Source organism: Marmota marmota, unplaced genomic scaffold (assembly GCF_001458135.2).
Source record: "Marmota marmota marmota unplaced genomic scaffold, marMar, whole genome shotgun sequence".
Lineage (NCBI taxonomy): Eukaryota > Metazoa > Chordata > Mammalia > Rodentia > Sciuridae > Marmota > Marmota marmota.
Window position 1 is genome coordinate 373,064 of NW_026000338.1, and position 21,864 is coordinate 394,927.

The 21,864-nt window shown below is 38.2% G+C and overlaps 1 protein-coding gene across 1 annotated transcript in view; it reads right to left on the bottom strand.

Annotated features, from left to right (window-relative positions):
* Atp7a (ATPase copper transporting alpha) overlaps positions 1-21,864 on the bottom strand; it is a 129,705-nt gene that overhangs the window by 97,870 nt on the left and 9,971 nt on the right. The window contains exon 2 of the mRNA XM_015505870.2: positions 13,525-13,633. The gene's annotated coding sequence lies outside the window, so the exon portion shown is untranslated. The remainder of the gene's footprint in view (positions 1-13,524; positions 13,634-21,864) is intronic.

Below are 21,864 nucleotides of genomic sequence, written 5' to 3' on the forward strand. Positions count from 1 at the left end.
GGTTGTCATTTACTTGATTAAGAACCTGTAGAGTGAAATTGTATTGAGTGATCTGAATGAATAAAGCACTGAGCAGGGAAAAAAAAGAGTCAAATCATGGAAAGGATATTTTGCAAGTCTGCAAAAACAAGCAATTCAGGATGGGGTTGTGGCTCAGTGATAGCCACTTAGCACATGCGAGGCCCTGGGTTTGATCCTCAGTAACACATAAAAATAAATAAATAAATGAATAAATAAAAGTATTGTGTCCAACTACAACTAAAAAACAAATATTAAAAAAAACCAAGCAATTCTTTTATGATAATTCTTTAAAAATATCCCACTTGATGTTCATAAATATGGACAACCTACCTAAAGCTATCTTCTGCCAGTCCCCCTATCACAATCTCTTTTTTTTTTTCCTTTTTGGTACTAGTGATTGAACCAGGCCTTGTGCATACTAGGCAATCATGCTACCACTGAGCTATACCCTCAGACCTTTTTAGTTTATTCTGAGACAGGGTCTTGTTAGTTGCCCAAACTGGCCTTGAACTTTTAATCCTCCTGACCCAACTTCTGAAGTAGCTGGGATTAGAGGTGTGCACCATCATGTCCATCTAAAACATTTTGTGTTATATTTCATCACAACACCCATCACTACTTGATATCTATTTCCTTTGTTTAGTTAATGTCAGTCTCCCCTTTCCACAACATAAACTCCATGAAAGTAGAAAAGCATAATGGTTAAAAACACAGACTCAGAAGCCAGACTGAGCTGGGTGCAGTGACACACTCCTGTAATCCCAGCAACTCTGGAGGCTGAAGCAGGAGGATCACAAATTCAAGGCCAGCCTCAACAACTTAGCAAGGCCCTTTCTCAAAATAAAAAGAACTGGGAATGTAACTCAGTGGTACAGTACCCCTGGGTTCCATCGCCAATACTGGGTGGGGGTCAGACAGCCTGGGTTTGATTCTTATCTGATGTTTATTAGCTGTGTGACTGGAAAATTCACCTAACCTCTATGTCTCAGTTTCCTTATCTGTAAAATAGGGATAATAACTTCATCTGTTTCAGAGGGTTGTTTTGAGAATTAAACAATATATGTAAAGTACTCAGGGGGCTGGGGATGTGGCTCAAGCGGTAGCACGCTCGCCTGGCATGCGTGCGGCCCGGGTTCAATCATCAGCACCACATACAAACAAGATGTTGTGTCCGTCGAAAACTAAAATAAATAAATAAATATTAAAATTCTCTCTCCCCCTCTCTCTCTCTCCCTCTCTTCTCTCACTCTCTCTTTAAAAAAAAGAAAAGAAAAAAATAAAGTACTCAGAAAAGAACCAAGTGTTTAGTAAAAAACTCAATAAATGTTAGTTTTTATTATTGAGCTGGTTCACTGCTGTCATTCCTGCAGATTAAACTGGCACTTAATAAACATTTATTAGATAAATGAATAGTAAGATCGTAATGTTCCAGTCAGTCTTAAAGTTCAGCAAAGTTCTTAAAAGATGGAGTTGGGAAAAAGACTGGGAAAAGGTGCTTTCAGTGGGATCAAAGTCTCAGTTCACATTCAATCTACCACCCTAAGTGGAAAGTGTTACTGGTCACCATTGGGGAATGATCTAAATTCCTTTGGCAGCTAGGAAAATCCCTAGGTAATCTCTTTTCTACTATCAACAGTGCTTTGTAGGTACTAACTGATTTAACCCTCACAACAACTTTGAGCTAAGCAATACAAATATCCCCCTCTCAACAAATGGGAACACAGAGGCACAAATAGTTTTAAGTTGCTAAGTCTAAACTCAAACCCAAGAAGCCATGCAAGGCCCCAGGTTCAATTCCAGTGTAGGGAAAAAAATGTTTATTTCTAGAACCCATGCTTTTAACTACTATGTATTTCAGTAGAATAAATGGCAGCTAGCTATCTTTTTTCTTGTGGAACCCTGTCATGTCTACTCTGGGGAATTATTTTCTCTGGGATCATTCAGTTTTCAAAAGAAATATTCTCTAACCTCCTACCTGAGGACTAAGTTATATTTGCTGATATATTTGGGAGCAAGGTGAGAGGAAGAGGCTGTCTATTCAGTATGCAACTCCCACTGAATCTCCCTGCTTCAGTGCCCTGCACTTTGCCCCCCGCCTTTCAGATTCACTTAGTCCAGGGACTACTTCTGGTCTCTTTCCTTGGAGGGCAAGACAGGGGATGTACAGCAGGAATGGGAAGAGACCTAAGCAGTCCAAGTCCTTTGTTCAGTTTTTAAAACCTTTCCCTTATTTTCAGTCTTTGGTCTCCTCTTTGCCTTTCAGGAAGAACCATTTAGCTTCAAGTGCCAAGCCTCTCCCGGGTGATGTGATATTAAAGAATTCAGTACTTATTGATATCTCCCTCTGCAGAAAGCTTCCCCCTCTTACCAGCTTCCAGTAATGTGTTAAAATTATTCCTAATCTGGGGCTGGAGTTGTAGCTCAGCAGTAGAGCACTCACCTAGCATGTGAGAGGCCCTAGGTTCGATCCTCAGCACTACTTAAAAATAAATTAATTAATTAATTAAATAAAACTATAACTAAAAAATAAATATTAAAAAAATATTCCTAATCTGATGTTCCTCTCTTGTTCTCTCTTTGTCCTTGCAAGTTTAAGTCTACATGCATGTGGGGGTGGGGGGGCGGTTACAGGAGATAAAAACCAGAGCCTTGAGCGTGCTTAGATAAGCATTCTAGCATTGATCTCAAAACCCAGTACCCACCATCCTTTTTGAGATAGGGTCTTGCTAAATTACCCAGGCTGGCCTCCAGCTTGCAACTCTCCTGCTTCAGCCCTAGGAGTAGCTGGGATTACAAATGTGAGCCATTTGTAATCACACCAGGATAGGATTAAGCCTTTTAAAGTTTCAGTCATGGTGGCACTAAAATAGGAAGATCACAAATTCAAGCCAGTCTCAGCAACTTATTGAGACCCTCAGCAACTTATCAAGACCCCATCTCAAAACAAAACAAAAAAAAATATTTCAAAAGGGCTAAGAGTCTAGCTTTGTGGTGTAGCACCCTAGATTCAATCCCCAGTACCAAATAAATTGAGTTTCACTACCTGGACTGGATATCTTGGCATATACCTATTATTTCGGCCACTCTGGAGGCTGAGGCAGGCAGATCACAAGTTTGAGGCCAGCTCAGCATCTTAGCAAGCCTCTGTCTCAAAATAAACAATAAAAAAATACAACTCAGTGTTAAGAGTGCCTCTGGGTTCAAGCCCCAGGAAAGAAAGAAAAGAAAAGAAAAAGAAAGAAAGAGAAGGGAAAAGAAGGGAAGAAAAAGGAAAAGAAAAGAAAGATAGTTTCGGGTTGGGGATGTGGGTCAAGCAGTAGCGTGCTCGCCTGGCATGCGTGCGGCCCGGGTTCGATCCTCAGCACCACATACTAACAAAGATGTTGTGTCTGCCGAAAACTAAAAAATAAATAAAAATTTAAAAAAAAGAAGAGACATCTAGAAAAAAAAAAAAAAGAAAGATAGTTTCATTCCTGTCACTCATGGTGGCATGCACCTGTGTGTAGTCCCAGCTACTTGGGAGGCAGTGGTGGGTGGATCACTTGAGCCAAGGAGTTCAAGGCCAGCCTGGGCAACACAGCAAGATGCAATCTCAAAACAGCAATAAACCTTCTTTACTGTCATAACAGTAGTTTTGAGGAGGACAAGAGTTAAACATTTGTGGTCAAGTGGCCATGTTTAACCCCATATGCTACTTTTATAGATTTCTTTTTAGCCAGAGGTAGTAGTGCACACCTGTAATCCCAGTGACTTGGGAGGCTGAGATAGGAGGATTGCAAGGTAGAGGCCAGTCTCAGCAATGCAACTTAGCAAGACCCTGTCTCAAAATAAAAATAAATACTGTGGGGCTGGGGCTGTAGCTCAGTGGCAGAGCGCTTGCCTGGCATGTGTGAGACACAGGGTTCGATCCTCAGCACCACATAAAAATAAACAAGTAAAATAAAGGCATTCTGTCCATCTACAACTACAAAAACACTTAAAAAAAATAAAAAATAAATACTGTGTGTAGAAATATATTAAATTTGAATAATTTAGTGACCATGGCAATAGTGAAGTCTATTAAACTGACAATGTATCATAATTGTGCTGTTATCAGAATTATCAGGCATTTCCTTACACCAGATTGTTGTATTTCTCATAGTTTTGACATATTACATGTTGGTGAGCTGTTCTCTCAGACTCTGAAAGCTATTTGTGACATTTTTGTGATTTCAGTGACTTTCATCAAAGCATTTCATGAACTTCACCTATAATATCGAAGTAAATAAATACATTTGACATGTTCTAATCTACCTAAAATAAATAAATAAAAATTAAAATTAAATTGGAGTATAGCTCAGTGATAGAGTACCCTTAGGTTAAATCTTTAGTACCAGAAAAAATGTTACTTTTTCAAATGCAGATTTTAAAAATAGAAGATAAGGGCTGGAGGTATAGCTCAATGGTAGAGCCTCTGCTTAGGATGGGTGAAGCCATGAGTTCAATCTTCAGAACCACAATAAAAATAAAACAGAAAATGACTGTGGCTATGAGTGAAAATATGGGTGAAGGGAAGGAGAATTAAAGGAATTAAGACATACTTAGTTCCTATCATATACCAGGCATTTAAAACATTTTAATGCTGGCTAGGCATGGTGAGGCATACCTATAATCCCAGTTACTGTGGAAGCTGAGGCAGGAGGATCACAAGTTCAAGGTCAGCCTGGGTAATCTTGTGAGACCCTGTCTCAAAAAAAAAAAAAAAAACTTTAATTGTAATAATCACATGAAACTGTCCTTTTTAGAAAAGCTGAAATTCAAGTTCAGAGAAGTAATGAGGGCTCCTTTGCCTAATGTCAAGAATTTAATGAATGGTAAAATCTGACTCTTAACATAGATCTATGAGACTCCAAAAGGTATGCTCTTTCCCCTACTTTTGATGTTGTCTGGAAAGAACAGTTCAGGCAAAAGATGACATGCTTAACTCAAGTAGTGATCAGCTCCCCTGGAATTAGGAAGGGGGGAGGGTAGAGCTGGAATTAGGAAGGGGGTAGGTTCAAGAGATTATCTGGATATACAGCAGCAGCATTATGGTACTGTTCTCAAGCATAGAGAGAACACTCAAAGGTCAGCTTTGTACAGATATAGGCAAAGATTAATACATCAATACATGGCACTGTAGTGACAGACACATTCATTCTCACTCATCCTGGGAAGACAAACAATATCCTCTTTTCCCCTTAATCTAAAACAAACATATACTTTTCAACTCTCCCACTTCCTTACCATTTTCTACATTTATATCCTCTACCACTTCTGGGCAGCTAGTCATTCAATCCTGCCCCCTCAAGTTCTATAGAATCCCCCAGTCCTTTGCCTAGCATAAAGAAACACATTCCAGAAATATTTCCTCCCTGGGTTACAAATGCAACCGGTTGTCCTGCCCTGACTAAAAATAATATGTAAAGGTTAGGGGTATCTTGACCCTACATTATAGAAAAAAATATACTGCATCACTAGCACATCTCTCTGCACACACATTGTGTTTGTCAGCTTTCCATCATTGTAACAATATACCTGAGATTAGTAACCTATACGGAAGAAAAGTTTATTGTGAGCTCACAGATTCAGAGGTTTCAGTCCAAGGTTACTTGGCCCAGTCACCTTTGGGCCTGTGGCCAGGCAGCATCAGGGTAGGGAATATGTAGTGGAGGAGGCTGCTCCCCTTATGGCAGCTGGGAAACAAAGAGAGAAATGGGCCAGGATCCCAATATACCCTTCAAAGTATGACCCCAATGACGTACTTCCTCCAATTAGGCCCCACCTACTAAAGATTTTACTACCTCTCAATAGCACCATCAGCTAAAAACCAAGCCTTCAACATATGATCTTTGGAGGACTTTTTGTTTGTTTGTTTTTTGTACCAGGGATGGAACCCAGGGGTACTTCACCACTGAACCGCATCCCCAGCCCTTTTTTACCATATTTTTTTTTTTAGAGATAGGTTCTCTCTAAGTTTCTTAGGACCTTGCTAAATTGGATCTTGCTAAATTGCTGAGGCTGGATCTGAACTCAACAGTTCTCCTGCCTCAGCCACCCCAGCTGCTGAGATTACAGGTGTGAACCACCACAATCAGCAGGGACATTTAAGATCCAAATCAGGGCTGGGTTTGTGGCTTAGCAGTAGAGCCCTCACCTAGCACATGCAAGGTCCTGGGTTCGATCCTCAGCACCACATAAAAATAAATAAATAAATTTTATCCTTATAAAAAAAGGATCCAAACCATAACACATGATAAGTCCTCAATACATATTTATTGAATGAATATCTTCAATTTTAAAATGGGTTCCTTGAACAGTTTTTTCTCAATTAATTTTGATGATAAACTATACTTTCTTTCTTTTTAAAATTTATTATTTTTGGTACTATGGATGGAATCCAAGGGAGCTTAACCACCAAACCACATCTCCAGCACTTTTTGTTGTTGTTGTTGTTGCCAGGGCTTTGTGCATGTGGGGCAAGCACTCTACCAACTGAGCTATATCCCCAGCCCACTTTTTCATATTTTATTTAAAGACAGGTCTTGCTAAATTGCTTAGGGTCTTCCTAAGTTGTGAGTCTGGCTTTGAACACACAATCCTCCTGCTTCGGCCTCCCAAGCTGCTGGGATTACAGGTGTGCGCCATCACGCCTGGCTATACTTTATTATAGAAAGAATGTTATGTATGATGGCTAGGCTAACAGATCAGTCTTCATAAGTTTATTTAGACAATAATGCAGCTGTTCTACATATTAATAGTACTCTAATAATGGGCATGGAGGTACACGCCTATGATCTCAGCTACCTGAGAGCCTGAGGCAGGAGGATCACAAGTTTAAGGCCAGCATGAGTAATTTTTTTTTTTAATTTTTTATTGTTGGCTGTTCAAAACATTACATAGTTCTTGATATATCATATTTCACACTTTGATTCAAGTGGGTTATGAGCTCCCATTTTTACCCCATATACAGATTGCAGAATCACATCAGTTACACATCCATTGATTTACATATTGCCATACTAGTGTCTGTTGTGTTCTGCTGCCTTTACTATCCTCTGCTATCCCCCCTCCCCTCCCCTCCCCTCCCCTCTTCTCTCTCTACCCCCTCTACTGTCATTCATTTCTCCCCCTTGTATTATTTTTCCCTTTCCCCTCACTTCCTCTTGTATGTACTTTTGTATAACCCTGAGGGTCTCCTTCCATTTCCATGTAATTTCCCTTCTCTCTCCCTTTCCCTCCCACCTCTCATCCCTATTAAATGTTAATCTTCTTCTCCTGCTCTTCGTCCCTACTCTGTTCTTAGTTACTCTCCTTATATCAAAGAAGACATTTGGCATTTGTTTTTTAGGGATTGGCTAGCTTCACTTAGCATAATCTGCTCTAATGCCATCCATTTCCCTGTAAATTCTATGATTTTGTCATTTTTTAATGCAGAGTAATACTCCATTGTGTATAAATGCCACATTTTTTTTTATCCATTCATCTATTGAAGGGCATCTAGGTTGGTTCCACAGTCTTGCTATTGTGAATTGTGCTGCTATGAACATCGATGTAGCAGTGTCCCTGTAGCATGCTCCAGCATGAGTAATTTAATAAGACCTATCCCAAATAAAACTGAAAAGGACTAGGAATGTAGTTCAGCGATAGAGCACTAACCTAACACATATGAGGCCCTGGATTCAATATTCACTACTGCAAAAAATATGAATTATACCCTAACAATGTTTGTTATAGGAATATACATAAACATTCTAATTAGGAAACTAAGATGCAAAGAAACGTATATCTCCTGCTGACATTTCCAGCTAAAGATAAAACTTCTCTGCCCAATGGAGGCAATGGTAGAGATAAGTATACTCTAAACTCAAAAGACATGTAGCAATAAGGTAAATACATGTGAGGTCTTTCATATATAAGGGTCATAATTAAATCAGCCATTGGGATTCTGCTTAGAAACGCATTAAAGCACTAAAAACAATACTATATTTTAAAAGTCTTTTATACAAGTGATTAATATCAAAATAGTTTTGGGTGAATGAACTCTGATACACTGTTGATGGCAATATAAACTAAAAACTACAAGGTTTCCAAAAGACAATTTGGCCAAATTCATCAAAACCCTTTGCTATGGTTTGGATGAAATGCCCCCTTCCCCAGACTCATGTGTTAAAAGGCTTAATCCTCAGTTTGGCACTACTAGAAGGTAGTGAAAACTGTAAGAAATAGGGCCCAGGCTGGGTGTGGTGGCACACACCTGTAATCCCAGTGACTTGGGAAGATGAGGCAGGAGGATCACAAGTTCAGAGCCAGCCTAAGCAACTTAGTGAGGCCCTAAGCAACCTAATTAGACGTTGTCTCAAAATAAAAAATAAAAAGGGGCTGAAGATATTGCTCAGTGGTTAAGCACCCCTTGGTTCTATCTGTGGTACCAGCAGGAGGTCTTAAGTCATTTGGTGTGGGCCCTAGAAGACAACAGCGGGGCCCTGACCCTGCCTCTTTTTCACACCCAGAAGTGAAGTGAACAGGCTTCCTTCCGTTGCTACCTGCCCCACCATCATCATGTCCTCTGTCAAATATAGGCCCAAAGCAATGGGGTCAATTAATTTTATAATAGAATAAGTTATAGAATAATCAATTTTAGTAATGGACTAAAACTTCCACAACTTAAAAAAAATTAAGAAACTTATTTTTAAAGGATTGGATCTGTGTGCTATGGCACTCACCTGTAATCCCAGTGACTTAGGAGGCCGAGGCAGGAAGATCACAAGTTCAAAGCCAGCCTCAGCAACTTAGCAAGGCCCTAAGCAACTCGATGAGACCCTGTCTCTAAATAAAATACAAAATAGGACTGGGGATGTGGCTCAGTGGCCAAGTGCCCCTGATTTCAATTCCCAATGCCAAAAAAATAAAAAGGGCTGGGATGTAGCTCAGTGGTAAAGAGTCCTTGGGTCCAATCCCCAGTACCAAACAAACAAAATCTCCAAAACTGTGAGCCAAACTATCCTTTCATCTTACAAGTTGACCGTTTCAAGTATTTCACCACAGTAATGGAAAGCTGCTTACTATATCCTTAAAATATACATACTGCTGGGCACGGTGGCCACACCTGTAATCCCAGCAGCTCCAGAGGCTGAGGCAGAAGGATAAGGATCATCAGCCTCAGCAACTTAGAGAGGCACTTAGCAACTCAGCGAGACCCTGTCACTAAATAAAGTATAAAAAAGGGCTGGTGATGTTGTTCAGTGGTTAACCACCCCTGGTTTCAATTCTCAGTATCAAATACACACACACACACACACACACACACTTATATATACAATGGAATATTACTCAGCCATAAAGGAGAATGAAATTATGGCATTTGCGGGTAAATGGATAGAACTGGAGAATATCATACTAAGTGAAATAAGCCAATCTCAAAGAACTAAAGGCTGAATGTTCTCTCTGATTTGTGGATGCTAACCACAAACAGGGGAAGTTGGGGAGGGGAATAATAGAAATAGATTGGACTGAACAGTGGGTAACAGAAGGAGGGAAGAGGGGAGGGGAATAGGAAGGAAAGTAGAATTAATTGGTCATAACTTCCATAGCCTTGTATTTGTATACATGACCAGAGTAACTTCATATTATGTATGACTACAAAAGTGGGAACCTAATAGAATAAGTTATATTTTAGGTATGTATAATCTGCCAAAATATTTTCTACTCTCATGCATAACTAAAAATTACACACACACACACACACACACAATGTATCCAAAAATTTCCATGTCTAAGAATATATAAAAGGAGGGGAAAATTGCAATAATACTGAGATGTGTGATTAAGGATGCTTATCACAATGTTGTCCATATTATTGAAAACCTGGAACTAAACTAAATACTGACATAAAATTAGTAATCTAAATTGTCCAGTCTTGGGGCTGGGGATGTGGCTCAAGCAGTAACGCGCTTGCCTGGCATGCGTGGGGCGCTGGGTTCGATCCTCAGCACCACATACAAATAAAATAAAGATGTTGTGTTCACCGAAAACTGAAAAATAAATATTAAAAACTCTCTCTCTCTCTCCTCTCTCTCTTTAAAAAAACATAAAAAATAAATTGTCCAGTCTTTATTAAAAATACACAGTTGTACACTTAATGACACCAGATGATATCTGTGATGAGTTAGGTAAAGAGAGAGGGAGAGAGGGCCGCAGGGGAGAGGAGGAGAGCAGGATGGGCAGGCTACAAAGAAAATGTACTGCAGTCCTATTTTTATAAAAAAATTCTAGGGCTGAGGTTGTGGCTCAGTGGTAGAGCACTTATCTAGCATGTGTGAGGCACTGGGTTCGATTCTCAGCACCACATATAGAAATAAATAAAAGTCTATAAACAACTAAAAAGGATCTTAAAAAATATTCTGTATATTTACATACATGACAAGCTGGGGATATAGCTCAGAGGTAAATGGCTTGTCTAGTATATGTGAGGCCCTGAGTTAAATCCCTAGTACTGCAGAAAAAAAATTCTAATACATTTATGTACACATGAGAATATATTATGTGAGAAAAATACTTTTACAATTTATACCAGAATTTTAACAGTGGCTAACCCCAGATGGCAGCAGAGAGGGTGGTTTTTACTTTTTTTATTCATTTAGCCAGTAAATATTTATTGACGTCTTTCTATGTTTAAGGTACCATTCTAGGTGTTAATGATACAGAAGTGAAGAAGATAGACACAGTCTCTGCTTCCATGGAGCCTACATTCTTAGAATGGGAGACGGACAATAAGCAAAGAAACCTACAGTGGGGTGCAGTGGCACATGGCTGTAATCCCAGTTATTGGGAGGCTGAGGCAGAAGGATTACAAATTCAAGGCTTCCCTAGGCAACACAGCAAGACACATATAAAAAGAAAGAAAAGAAAGGAAGGAAGGAAGAAAAGGAAATATATAAGGTCAAGTTGTAACAAATGCTGTAAAGAAACATATAGATCCTAGAAAGGAGAGATATTTATATACTGTCTGGATTTTGTTTTTACACTAGGAATTTATCAATGTTCTAGTCAGAAATAAAAAGTATTTTTATTTTGGAAAAAGTAAATGCATTTCAAGGATACTTTTGGAGGACTCCTGCATCAGATCCCCTTCAAGATCTATGAATGTTAAAATTTAAAGTTTATATATTTTAGTTTTTTGGAAAAAAATCACTTGTACAAAATGCCTCATTTCTTAGTGCTACTCAATAAAAGGTACTACAGATTTATATAAACATGCTGGAGGCTCAATTTCATGGGATTCCCAGAGTATCACCTTAAATGTTTCTAGTCAATATAGAAGAGCCTAATAAACCCAAAAGAGTTGTTTTGTTTCAGTTCCAAAATTGCAGAATTGTCACTCTAGAGACAACTGTTGAGACTGTTTTATGGCAATGAAGAAAAAGTATTATTGCTTTCTGCAAATGAGAACAATGAGCCAAGCTTTTCTCTAAGTTCCCTGAGACCACAAAGTTCCAGAACAAGAAGACATGAAGGCAAAAAGGGACCTAGAATTGAAACTACACAGACATTATGAGCAGGCAACAAGTATTTCTAAGTATAATCTCCATTGATAAGTAATAGAATTAAACTGTGTATGTGTGCTTGAAAGCCTAGATATTAAAAACCCTCCTATCAAGAGGACAAGGGCATGTGCTGAGGCTGTAGCTCAGTGACAGAGCACTTGCCTTGCAAGTGTGAGGTACTGGGTTCGATCCTCAGCACCACATAAAAATAAATGAATAAAGATATTATGTCCATCTACAACTAAAAATCTTTTAAAAAGAGGACAAGGACATGATACTGAGGGCAGTTTTTGCTGAGCTATTTTTACTCTGTGCTAGCCCTCCTCTTAATCAACAAATTGCATTCAGAAAATTATGGTTTTCTGATGAATTTCTATACTGCTTTCCAGAGTGGCTGCACCAATTTTTAGTCCCACCAGCAATGTATGAGTGTAACTTATTCCCCACATCCTCACCAATGGTTATTGTTACTTGTACATCAACATTTATAATAGTTCAATCCACGATAGCTAAACTATAAAACCAACCTGGTTTTATTTATGTATTTATTTATTTATGTATTTATTTATTTATGTATTCATCAACAGATGAGTACATAAATAAAATATGGTATATATACACAATGGAGTATTACTCAGTCATAATGAGTGACTTTATGACATTTGCCAGCAAATGGATGGATCTGGAAACTATCACACTAAGTGAAATAATCCAGTCCCAAAAAGCAAAAGGTTGAATGTTTTCTCTGATATGTGGAAACTAATCCACAATAAGGGGGATGAGGAGAAAAATAGAAGTTCAATAGATTGGACCATGGGAATGGAGGGAAGGGAGGGGTAATAGGAAAAGGAAAGATAGTGGAATGAATCTGACATAATTTCCCTATGTACATATATGAAAACATCATAGTAAATTCCACCAACATGAACATCCACAAGAATGGGATCCTAGAGGCTGGGGTTGTGGCTCAGCGGTAGAGCACTTGCCTACCATGTATAAGGCCCTGGGTTTGATCCTCAGCACCACATAAAAATAAATAAATAAAATAAAGGTATTGTGTCCAAGTACAACTAAAAAATAAATATTTAAAAAAATTAAAAAGAGTAGGATCCTAACTAGAATAAGATATATTCCATGCTTGTATAATTATATCAAAATGGATTCTGCTGTCATATATAACCAAAAAGAACTAAAAAATTTTTTAAAAGAGTGTGAATATAGTTTGTATACAATGAGATAATGAAAAATTGTGCTCTATATGTGTAATATGAATTGTAATGCATTCTGCCATCATATATAACAAATTAGAATAAAAAATTTTTAAAAAACAAAAAGAAAACTATGGTTGCAGGCTTAGAGGTATAGCTAATGACTGCAAAGGACAAGTCACTCCTACAGCGATGAGGTCTACAATCCTGGCTTCATTAGTACTATTTAATCAGCCAAACCAAAAAAGTACCACATAGATTTATACCACAAATCCCATATATACCAATACTTGACTCATGTTGGCAGAAATCATAATACTCAGTCATCTTGCTAACTATGCAAGGGTATCCTTCCTGTAAGGATAAAATCAATCTTACTAGTATTAAAAAAAAAAGCAGTTAACATATTGGTAGAAAAACCATCTGTGCCAGGCATGGTGGCACATGCCTGTAATCCTAGTGACTAGGGAGGCTGAGATAGGAGGATCATAAGTTGGAGGCTAGTCTCTACAACCTTAGCAAGACCCTGTCTCAAAATAAAACAAATAGGGGAGCTAGGGTTGTGGCTCAGTGGTAAAGCACTTGTCTCACATGTGAGGCACTGAGTTCAATTCTCAATAAATGAATAAAATAAAAGTCCATCAACAACTAAAAATATATATTAAAAAATAAATAAAATAAAACAACTAAAAAAGGAAGAGCTGGGGATGTAGCTCAGTGGTAGAGCATACCTGGGTTCAATCCTTCGGCAGACAAACCATTTGGGGGACTGGACCTGTAGCTCAGTGTTAGAGCACTTGCCTGGCATGCATGGGGCCCTCGATTGGATCTTCAACACCACTGAGAAAAAAGAAACACTATTTTGTCATAATTTTTATAGCTGAAATGTTTACATAGCACAATTACAAAATAATTTAGTACACATCTGTTTTTCAGAATACTTTGACTTTTTTATAACATTCTTATTTTTCATAAATCTTCTTTTTTAATAAATATTTTCTTAACTTTATTTTATTTATTTATTTTTATGTGGTGCCGAGGATCGAACCCAGGGCCCTGCACATGTAAGGTAAGCGCTCTACCACTGAGCCACAACCCCAGCCCCATAAATCTTCTTTTTTTATACCAAAGAACAATTTTCACCACAAAAAAAACAAACACTTTATAAAGTCCAGATTTATATTCCCAGCCACACACAACCCTTCAATTCCTTTATTGTACTTTTCATAGACTTTGGCTAATAAAGGTAACATTCTCTCCTTCTCTCCCATTCAAAGTTAAATTACTGTCAAGTTAGACAAGAATGTACTGGAATTGTGTAGATCAGTTTTCAGGAAAGGAGTTTTGTTTTTGTTTTTTTTTTTTAAGAGAGAGTGAGAGGGCTGGGGATGTGGCTCAAGCGGTAGCACGCTCGCCTGGCATGCGTGCGGCCCGGGTTCGATCCTCAGCACCACATACAAACAAAGATGTTTTGTCCGCCGAAAACTAAAGAAAATAAATATTAAAAAAAACTCTCTCTCTCTCTCCCTCTATCACTCTCTCTTTAAAAAAAAAAGAGTGAGAGATGGAGAGAGAGAGAGAGAGAGAGAGCGCGCGCGCGCGCGACACCGCTTGAGCCACATCCCCAGCCCAGGAAAGGAGTTTTAAAGGAAGGAAATAACAATTCAAAATTGTCAAGGACAAATGTTTAGTCAGGTTATTTTTATACAGATGAATATAAATGAATTCAGAGAAGGCCTATGTCATTTCAACTTGAAAACTCTAAGGAGTTTTCAATTGGCAAATTTAAAGTGATTTGTTAATAAATAAGAAAAAGCCCAAATATAGCCTTCTCAAATACAAAGTATTTCTGGAAATAAAACAAAGTGTGTGATGACTCAAATACATATTTGTTGAACAGAAACAAAGACAAACAGTAATCAAAAAATATTTATGGAGCTTGGATTATAGCTCAATGGTAGAGCACTTGCCTCACATGTGTGAGGCACTGGGTTCAATTCTCAGCACTGCATATGAATAAATGAATAAAATAAAGGTCCATCAACAACGAAAAAAAATTTAAATAATATTTTCTATTTCCAAGGACAGTAGTATGCACCCATAATCCCACTGACTAGGGAGGCTGAAGCAGGAGGATCCCAAGTTCAAGGCCAGCCTCAGTGATTTCACTAAGCCTTAATCAATTTAGCAAGACCCTGTCTTGAAATAAAAAATAAAAAGGGCTGGGGATGCAGCTCAGTGGTTAAGTGGCCCAGGGTTGAATCCCAAGTACCAAAAACAAATAATAATAATAAATCCTATTTTTTGGAATTTAAAGTGTAAATTCAGGGCTAGAAATGTACCTCAGTGGTTAGAGCACTTATCTGTCTAGATGTGAGAAGACCTGGGTTCGATCTCCAGGATTGAAAAAATGGAAAGTTTTGTTTTGGTTTTGGTTTTGGTTTTTAATGTAGCAAACTAAGACTATAATGGTTGAAATCTTTACAAAGGTAGTTCTGGTTGATGCACTTTACCTACAAGAGATCTCTCTCCCATTTTAGACATGCAATATTCATAAAGTAGATGCCTACCTTTAATTAGTTGACTTTAAGAGCGATGCACTGTTTTTGTCTGTATGCTGGGCATTGAACTCAGAGTCCCACACATTCTAAGCACATGTTCTATCACTGAACTGTACTCCAAGATTCACCTTTTTAATTCTGAAAAACTGTAGGGAGTTAAGCTACAACTAAATTCCAAATTTTGGCTTTGTATATTTTATCAGATCTTTGAAATAAATTACAAAGCACTTCTTTTTAAAATATTTTTTAGTTGCCAATGGACCTTTATTTTGTTTCTTTGTTTATTTATATGTGGTTGTGAGACAAAGTTAGGAGGCTATTATACTTTTACATGTATTTAAACACGTTTTTAATAATATGAACACTACTCTGTTTTATGTTTCTTTTCATTCAATGCTATAAAGTGACCATTTTTCTGTCAGTAAATATTATTTGATCTATTTTGGTCCTTGGGATTGAACCCTGGGCTTCACACACAGTGACTTTTAATATATAACAATAGTTAATACTTTTACCTAATTGAATCTTCATAACAACTTGATCAGAGAAGTCCTATTATTATCCCCATTTTATAGATGATAACTTTGAGAGACAGAGAGGGTAAAATCTTTCCCAATGACACACAGCTAAAAAGTGACAAAACTGAAATTTGAATCCTGTCAGGCTGATCCAGATCTGTGGGGGGTTTTTGTTGTTGTTGTTGTCTTTCTGTTTCTGGTGATTGAACCCAGCCAGAGCCCTACACATGCTAGACAAGGACTCTATCAACTGAGCTACATCTCCATAACCCAAATTCTTCAAATGGAGGGCCTTGCACATGCTAGACAAATGCTCTATCATTGAGCTTTGCCTCCAGCCCTACATGCCTTAATTTTAAAAGGATGGCTACAAGCCCATTATATAAATGTACCATAATTAAGTCAATCAATTATTGTTAGGTGATGTGAGTTTTAAAGATTGAGCAGGTTGTATATACTTTTAATCCTAGCTACTAGGGTGGATGAAGGAGGATTGCTTGAACCCAGGAGTTCAGAGCCATCCTGGGCAACATAGAGATATCTTATCTCTTAACAATGTACAAGCAAATGAAAAGAAATTCCAAACAAAAGGGCTATGAACAAAGTTACAAAGTTGTCAAACATTGTGGCACACTTGATGATATGGCTGATATGGCCAGAGCATATGGTATGAGTGGGAAAAGAGGTTGGAAAGGTAAGTAAAGTCAGATCATGAAGGATAAATTTGAAAGGTACAAGTCAGGAGTCAGTAAAAGGCCTGACAATGGAATATTCAGTCATAAAAAGGAATGAAACTCAAACACATACTGACATGTGGATGAAAGTTAAGACATTAAGTTAAACAAAATAAACCAGATACAAAAGGGTAAATATTGTAAACAGTATTTACAAATAGTGCCTATCTCATAAACATGTGCACTTATTACATATCAATAAAAAGGCCTAGAATAGTCAGGTATGGTAATGCACACCTGTAATCCCAGCTGCTCGGGAGGTTAAGGCAAGAGAGGCAGGAAGAGCACAAGTTCAAGATCAGAACTCAGTGAGACACTGTATTAAAATAAAAGATAAAAATGGCTAGGCCCCATAGCACACACCTGTAATCCCAGCAGCTTGGGAGGCTGAGATAGGAGGATCACGAGTTCAAAGCCAGCCTCAGCAACAGTGAGGCTCTAAGCAACTCAGTGAGACCCTATCTCTAAATAAAATACAAAAAAGGTCTGGGGTGGTTGAGTGTCCCTGAGTTCAATCCCCAGTACCCCTAAAAATTTAAAAATAAAAATAAATAAAATAAAATAAAAATGGCTGGAAATGTAGCTCAGTGGAAGAGTGTTACCTAGCATGTGTAAGACCCTGGGTTCAATCCCCAGCACCCTCCCTCCACCACATACAAAAAGCTTAGAACAGGTAGATTCATAGAGATAGAAAGTAGAAGTAACCAAGGAGTGGGGAAAGAGAAAATGAAAATTTATTGTTTGATGGATACTGACTTTTAGTTCAGAACAACAAAAAAGTTATGGAAATGGATAGCACTGCTATCTGTACAACATTGTAAATACAGCAGCACTGCAAAACTGTACACTTAAAATGGTTAAAATGGGTGAGCTGTGGTGGCACATGACTGTAATTCCAACAACTCAGGAGGCTGAGGCAGGAAGAGCACAAGTTCAAGAGCAGCCTGGGCAACTTAGCAAGCCCCTAAGCAACTTAGCAAGACCCTGTCTCAAAAAAAAATAATAAAAATAAAAAGAAGGCTGTGATGTGTCCCAGTGGTTAAGTACCACTGTGTTAAATCCTTGGTACCAAAAAACATACACAAACAAACACACACACACACACACACACACACAATTAAGATGGCAAACTTTATATTACATATATATGTATATATGAGTATGTATGTATATATGTGCATACACACACACAAATGCACACATATATAACCATAATTTTTAAAAAGGCTAATGACCAGAAAAAAAAAAGATCAGGGACTGAATTAATAGGGAGGAAGAAACAAGCCAGGCCAGGTGGTGCACACCTATAATCCCAGAAAATCAGGAGGCCAAGGCAGAAGGATGGCAAGTTTGAGGCCAGCCTCAGCAACTTAGCAAGAACCTGTCTTAAAATTAAAAAATAAAATAAAAAGGGCCAGGGATGGAGCTCGGTGTAAAAGAGCCCTTGGGTTCAATCTCCAGTACCTAAAAAGAGAAAAGTAAAAAAAAAAAAAAAAGAAAGAGGAGAAAGCAAATCTGGGAAATATTAATAGACAACAGACTGGGTGATTGACTGAATGTGGTGGGGTGAGGAAAAAAAAACAGCTCTTCAGTTTCCAGATAGACAGGAATGGCATTATCAGTTTTCTATTATAGATAAGGAAACAAAAGTCCAAAAATAACAAAGTAACTTGTCCTAGGTCATGGTTTATTAATAGCAAAATTGGAAGTGAAACACCAGAACATGGACTGACATTCAGTACTTTCCACTACAACATAACTCATCCAAAAAAGAGCCTGGTCTCACGTTTGAATAGCACTCTGATATACAAAGCACTTTTATTTTTTTTATTTTTTTTTTAATATTTATTTTTTAGTTTTTGGCGGACACAACATCTTTGTTTGTATGTGGTGCTGAGGATCGAACCCGGGCCACACGCATGCCAGGTGAGCGCGCTACCACTTGAGCCACATCCCCAGCCCTACAAAGCACTTTTACATACATTATTTCATAAAGTGCTTTCACATACATTATTTCACTCCCCAACAAAATTTCACAACAACCTGTGAGTTAGACAAGGCAAGTATTGTCATTCTACTGGCAAGTATACACTTAAATGGAGTAAGGAAATTGACACAACTCTTTGAAATACTCAAATATCTAAGCTTTATCTGTTGGATGAAAGGAGAGCTTAAGGGCTGGAGCTGGGGCTCAGTGGTAGAGCGCTCAACGTATAAGACACTGGGTTCAATCCTCAGCACCACATAAAAATAAAATAAAGGTATTTTGTCCACCTACAAACATATTGCTACTTAGTTTTTGACTGAAGGGAGAAAATAGGGTAGAAATACAAGTGGTTTGGGTAGGTTTCAGGGCTGCCATATTTCACAACTCCATGTCATAATTTTTACAGACTATGACTGGTGTCCCCTTGATTTGTGCAACACAACAGCCCTAGATAATATAAAGTAAGGTGTCTTTGACTTGCAGATCAGGATCTACTGGTAAATCAAGAAACTTCACATCCTGGAGCACTCAACTGGCTCCCAAAAAATGTTTTCTCCTTTCTGCTACATCCCCTTTCTGCCCCATGTTCCTGCTGATATTCTCAGTGTGAGGGGAGAACACAGTCAGAAATTATTTCTCAGGGACTACATTGTCAGTATCTGTCCTGATCTTAAGACTGTAAAGTTAAAAGACGTTCTTCCCAAGCTAGGGGTGTAGCTCAGTTGAAGAGCACTTGCCTAGTGTGCAGGAGGCTGGGAGTTCAATTTCCAGCAAAGCATAAAATAAAAAAGAATCTCCTGCTTATAAAAAGAGAGAGATCATCATAACTAAAGATTGGGAGGAGACAAAGGTGGTCTTGTGTGATCATCTCTGTTTAGTGGGAAAAATATTTCTAATAAGTACCAGGATAGTACTGTCAAACCTTCTTCCAATATGATTATACTCATATTAAGTCCAAAGGTAACGAGAGAAAATGTAGGTCATAACAGGAATTCATTTGGCAATCCACTCACACCTTAAGACCAAGTTAAGAGAATACTAATAGAGGTTACAGATAATATTGATAAGCTTGTGACCGAGCTGTGTTTAGGTGCAACACAAAACTGTGAACAACTGGTCCGGTCAGATGTTTCAATTATAGAAGATAATCTAAAAGTAACCAGATGCTTCAAATGTAGAATATAACCTAAAACCACCACTGAAGGGAGGGCTAGGGGATATAGCTCAGTGAAAGAGCACTTGCCTAGCATGTGTAAGACCCTGGGCTCCATCTCCAGCACCACAAAACAATAAAAAACAACTACTAGAAGTTCTAAGGCCCTAAGCAACTTAGTGAGACACTATCTCTAAATAAAATACAAAATAGGGCTGGGGATGTGGCTCTGTGTGCCCCTGAATTCAATCCCCAGAACTCCCCCCATCAAAAAAGATGAATGAATAAAGAAAATGTGGTATATATGCATAATAGGGTTATATTCAGCCATAAAGAAGAATGACATTATGTCATTTGCATGTAAATGGATGGAACTAGTATTAAGCCAAATAAGTCAACCTCAGAAGGTCAAAGGACACAAGTTTTCTCTATATGACAAAGCTAGAGAGGAAAAAGGAAAAGAAAGATGGAGGTGGATCACATGAAAATCAAAGGAATATCACTAGAGGAAAGGTACCAAAGAGTGAGAGGTGGGGAGAGAAGGGGGAAGTACTGGAGAGTGATACTGGCCAAATTATATTATTATATTTTGTACAAATGTGTAACAACAAATCCCAACAATATGTGCAACTAAAATGCACCAATAAAAAAGGCAGTAAAAATAAAGAAAGAAGGAAAGGCTAGACAAATGTACACTGTTTTGCCTGAAGATATTTCTGATGACACCATACCAAGCATCACAGAAAGTGTTTCTTTCTTACCCTGCCTAATCTCTGTCTGCTTTTCCTGACCTCTTCTTATACTGTTCACTGGCATTGCTTAACCTCTGTAGTGTCACTTGGTGATCTGAGGCTTACTGACCACAGCCACTTGGCATAAATATCATTTTACTGCCTACAGAGCTATTCGCTGAGGAAACTTACTATGAAATTGTAAAAACAGGAAACAAATTAAAATGGAGATGATATGGAAACCAAACCTGTCACTCCAAAGCCCATGCTCCTAACCCTCTCCAAAACAGTATAGCCAAAGGACTTCACCACAGACAGTTCTTCAAAGCATTCAAAAGATGATCCACATCTATCATCTTCAATACCCCTCCCCAACATAAAATTTGTACTACAATCAGGCAACCAGGCAAGCCCCTTCACTGATTGCCATACAGTATATGCTCTTACACTTTCTTTCCTTTACTTTTTTTGTGGGGGGTGGGTGGGTACCAGGAAACCTAATGGTCCTTAACCACTGAGCCACATCCTCAGTCCTTTATTTATTATTATTATTTTTTTTAATTTTGTGACGGGGTCTCACTAAGCTGCTTAGAGCCTTGCCAAATTGCTGAGGCTGGCCTCAAACTTGCAATCCTGCCTTAGCCCCGCCAAGCCACCGGGATTACAGGCATGCACAATCACCTCCAGCTTTACCCTTTCTTTCCAAGACTTTGTTTAGACTGGTCCCCTCATCTAGAATGCTCTCTTATACATAATTAAATCCTAAAACCTAACTAGTCTATAATATCCACAAAAGCAGGAAAGCATTCACTGTGTTTACTATCATATCCCCGGTGAACACGGTAACTACTTAATGAATCATTATTGAGTAAGTAAATGAACCAAAGTCACACCTCCCCACTGACAGAACATGTTAAATTTATTTGTGAATTCCAAATACCCTAGAATCAGCATCATAGTTTAAGTAGCCAATTTCTCTCTAATTGTTTGATATTAGATTTCTTTCCCTGGCTACATACTGGAGAATATGCCTTATGTTTCTCTGCATATCTGACAGGGTCTAAGTAAACACTGGATACATAAGCATACAATAAACAATAATTAGAGTGCTGATGTGCTTCATAAAAATTCCATTTATAGCCAGGTGCAATGCTGCACGCCTGTAATCCCAGTGACTCAGGAGGCTGAGGCAGGAGGATCCCAACTTCAAATCCAGCCTCAGCAACTTAGCAAGGTCCTTAGGCAACTTAGCAAGACCCTGTCTCAAAAAACATATATATGTGTGTATGTATATATGTGTGTGTGTGTGTGTGTGTGTGTGCGTGTCTGTGTGTGTGTGTGTGTGTGTATATATATATATATATATATATATATATATATATATATA